General features: G+C 50.5%; 1 pseudogene; it reads left to right on the plus strand.

Annotated features, from left to right (window-relative positions):
* LOC119349128 overlaps positions 1–2,446 on the plus strand; it is a 4,880-nt pseudogene extending 2,434 nt beyond the window's left edge.
* Positions 2,447–4,571: the final 2,125 nt, after the last annotated feature.

Below are 4,571 nucleotides of genomic sequence, written 5' to 3' on the forward strand. Positions count from 1 at the left end.
GCCGTCGCCCCGCGCCTGCCGTCGCTGGACGCGCTCCTCAGGCCGAAGCCTGCGGGCGCCGCGGCCGCCCCCGGCGACGTCAGGAGGAGCGCGAGGGGTTCGGGTCCAAGAGCACGGTGCCGCGGCGAGGGCGAGGCCGTGGCGGCAAGGGCGAGGCTGGGCGAGCTCGCGGCGAGGCTGGGCGGAGGCGGACAGTTTGGGGTTTCTCGCGCGTTGGGTGCAGATGCCCCATACGTCCGTCCGCCCCCCGGACGTCCGCCAAATCACACCCCAAACGGACAAAAGCGGACGTCCGGATGGGTCACGCGGTGGAGTTGGCCTTAGGATGTACTTTCGCTTGTGCCGTCCAGAAAATTACAAGATATTGTTTGACTCAAAAAAAATTGTAGGATATTGTTAATAAAATTGTTTGTTGATTTATGGGTACGGTTGAGCTAGGTATTATTGCGGCGAGTTGATAAAACATGGGTGTATCGCTCTTTGTCAGCAATTACTGGACTAGAGTCGTGCTTCTGTGTTGGAAAAATTATATCATCGCCTCTTAACTGATGATATCCTTTGTGTGATTTACTCTTTTGATTTTGAAATGGACTTTGCGGGATATTTTCAAATTCCCTTAACGTGATCATTATTTCTTGATGCCTTTGGATTTACTCAGTAACCAACTAGCATTTTATCTTTAATTAATACAGAGAGCAGTAAGAATCTAAGGAAGCCTAAGCCTTGGAAGCACACTCAGCCAATAACACCAGCGCAACTCAAACAGATGCGTGATGAATTCTGGGACACAGCTCCACACTATGGTGGACAGAAAGGTATTTAACCATTTATATATCGTTGGCTGGAAGTTAATACCCTGTTTTAACTTCAGGAGGGTGGTTGGATTTGCAACGTTGCTCGTGGTCTCTATATGTTATGGTAACATTTCTATGTGGTTTTACTTTGATACTTCTGTCGCTATTCAGGTTGGCTACAAATATATCTTTGTTCTCAGTATATATACTTAAATTTCACTATTCAAATTATCGCGCCTTACATATTAAATTTTATTTGTCCAACTAAAATTCTTTAGGACAGAAAAGTTCAGGACCTGTTAACCAGATATAGTAAGAATTTTATTCTTAAAAGTTGATAATGACCCCTTGGCTCATCAGTACTAGTTAGCAGTACATGATTTTCAAGCCATATCAATTTTTTTCTGCTATCCTTCAGAGAGAAAAGTTCAGGACCTTTAACAAGATACAACAAGAATTTCATTCTTAAGTGTTGATAATGACCCCTGGGCTTATCGGTACAGGTTAGCAGTGAATTTCATTCTTAAGTGTTGATAATAACCCCTGGGCTTATCGGTACAGGTTAGCAGTACTTCATCTTCAAGCCATATGAAATGAAAGAAAATTACTAAATAAAATGAAAGCACAATCCTAGAGCCACAATGAGTCGGATTTCATTTGTGTTCAGTCAATCTATTCGCCGATCTGGATAACTTCTGCTCAGTTTGTTTTTAGAATAAGCAGCTAAGAACATGCAAAAGTTGTCTGAGCCGATGATAGTAGAGGTTAATGGTTTATATAACGGTCAGATGCTTTGAATATTATTGTTTTTTTTGAGGAAGCAGATGCTTTGAATTTTGAACACCATTATTCCAACAATGACGAGACGGTTTTGCAAGTATGGCCTTGGTGACGAGTTGCCCGCTGTTTGTGCAGAGATTTGGGACGCACTCAGGGCCGCTACAGACGCCGACTTAACTCTTGCGCAGACCATAGTGGACAGTGCTGGAATCATCATTTCGAATCCAGACCTCACGCTTTGTTACGATGAGAGAGGTGAGTCTGAGTTGCTGTTTTCTCTTTCACAAGTTTCGCTATTTTGTTCAGCTGTCTTTTCTCTCCAAACTAATTTCTGTGGGGACTGTATGGATGCAGGTGCAAAGTACGAGCTGCCCAATTACGTTCGAGTGAGCCAACAAACCTGATCCGTGATGGTTGAACAAATTAGAGAAACTCGGCGTCGGCATAAAACGGGCGTTTGATACAAAACGATGCGCATCTAGACGTTCACACGTTTGAGGAGGGTAGTACATAAAGCAGATCCGTGTAAGTTACGTAAAATCGTTCGTTTGTCGCTGTTCGGGGTCGTATTCACATCGATGGAATGAATCATAGAAGGGTCATTGGCTATCAGCAGTTAGGCTGCTGGCTATTGCTATTTGCTAGGCCCTGTTGCAGGGCGGTTGTAGTCCTTGAGCTGTCTATATGTACTCCTTTTCCTCTGTCCTGCCGAAGAGAGCTGCTGCACCAGTAGTGTCGCTGATTTTGACCCATGCAATAATAACTGGACAGAGTGCTTGTTTGCTTCTTGATTCGTCCCTTTAAACTTGTTGAGTATATTGGTTATTAGGAAAGATGAGATAGACTAGGATTTGTTTCTGACTTGTCTTGTACTGCAAATAGATAATTGTACTCCTATGTATATGCCCACGAGGCTCAAGCAATACAACGAACTATTCCACCAATCCTCTCTTTCCCTTCTACATGGTATCAGCCTAATCGATACTAAACCCTAGCCACCGCCGCTTCCACGCCTACGCGCTGCCCCCGGGGCGGTCGGCCTTCATGATCGCTGCTGGGCTGCGCCGTTCGTACCTAGGGTTCGTCCGCCTGTCGTGTTGACCGACTGCCCTAGAGAGTTTTTTTTTTCAATCCTTGATCCGGGTTACCGGTCGGTTTGATCGGTGTTTTCTTTTTTGTTTTCCGATCTACGATCGGTTTGCGTCGTCCGTCCGCTGTCGTTCATCTGCGCAGCTACTCCGACGTTGGATCGCAGCCTGCAACAACTCTCGCGTGGCGTCGCACAAGGCCACCGCACGCGTCCCACGCGGCCGTGGTTGCCGCTGGTGCGGCCGGCCACTCGCGTTGCCCCAGTGGACAACACGTCCATGCATGGATTTGGTTGTGTCCCGGGCGTGTGCCCTTCACATGCATGCTACACACACAATCGATCTCCTGCTAACTCTCTTTTCTCTATTGGGTTGCACACTCCTGCTACATCCGGCGGACGAAGCGCACGACGCCGGGTTCCTTCATTGTCAGGTTTTGTGAAGATCGTCATTGAGTACAACGCATCCTTTACCGATCGAGCAATGGGTTGCCGCTGTGTCGCCTCATGGGCCGCAGCGCCGCCGCCCCGTGGTTTTTCCCGTGGCTGCATCGATCCACACCACCACTGCATCGCCCCTTCGGGCCATAGCGCCGTGGCACGTGGTCCTTGCCGCCGCCCTGAGGATGTTCCCGTGGTTGCACCACATCGTGCGCTGCCGCTGCGTCGCCTCTTCGGGCCGTAGTGCCGCGGCCCGTGGTCAACCGCCGCTCCAGGCCGTCCGCTCCAGGCCGTCCTCGAGGCTGCACCGATCCTCGTGCTGCCGCTGCATCGCCCCGTCGGGTCGTAGTGAGCGTGGCACGCGATCCCTGCAACCGCCCTGAGGTCTTCCCCGTCGTCGCCCCGACCTGCCCGCCGCTGTTGCGTCGCCTCTTCGGGCCGTAACGCTGCGACCCGCGGTCCACCGCCGCCCACGCGCGTTGACTTTCACGTGATATGCGCCGCGCCGCCTCCCTTGGCGCGGGAACGTCACCGTCCGCGCCGGTCTTCGTCATGTTGTCGGGTTCATTATCGCCTACTTCAAGCACCGCCGCCGCGCTCCTTCTCTAGCCGTCGCCGCTGCCTCCGCCGCCGCCGCTGCTCTTCTTTCGCGGCTCCACGGCGACTACCTCGACACCGGCGACCCCCGACTCGACACCGACCACGGCGTTGTTCACACGGCTACCTCAACTACGGCTACACCACCATACACTCTCGGCAACATCGACAAATGGCACAAAGGGCTACCGCCTTGCTTGAGCAACCTCGTCGATTTCCACTCCAGTCACGACTCCGCGATGCATCGACCGTTACGACTGTGGGGGGTTGTCCATCGGCTTGCCTTCGGATTCTTCTCCAGTCTCACCGTCTGTGTCGCTACGTTGTGACTGTGGGGGGATGTTGAGTATATTGGTTATTAGGAAAAATGAGATAGACTAGGATTTGTTCCTGACTTGTCTTGTACTGCAAGTAGATAATTGTACTCCTGTATATGTGCCCACGAGGCTCAAGCAATACAACGAACTATTCCACCAATCCTCTCTTTCCCTTCTACAAAACTGGTCCGATGAAACTGTACCAACACCATTGTTGTTGCATTGCCCAAATAATTTGCTTTCACGTGTAGTACTCAATATAATGTTCTTGTTCATGCCATCAGTTGATTCCTGAAAGGGGAGTTTTCGCCCTTGCGTTTGGACGGATAAGCTTCAGCGCATATGGAGCGACCGACCGACCGACCGACGGGATCGACGACATACGCAACGGCGGCAGGAAGCTACCGAAGAAACTAGGCTGGGAGGATAAGATGATGAAGCAGACGCGCGCGGCATTATCGTCCACATTAAGAGGAAATCGTGGTCGAGCCCAGCTACATGATTCTTAGGGTTGCTGCAGCAAACGAAGCGATGGTTGTTAGCTCATTGCGGATC

The sequence above is a fragment of the Triticum dicoccoides genome, chromosome 1B (genome assembly GCF_002162155.2).
Source record: "Triticum dicoccoides isolate Atlit2015 ecotype Zavitan chromosome 1B, WEW_v2.0, whole genome shotgun sequence".
Taxonomy (NCBI): domain Eukaryota; kingdom Viridiplantae; phylum Streptophyta; class Magnoliopsida; order Poales; family Poaceae; genus Triticum; species Triticum dicoccoides.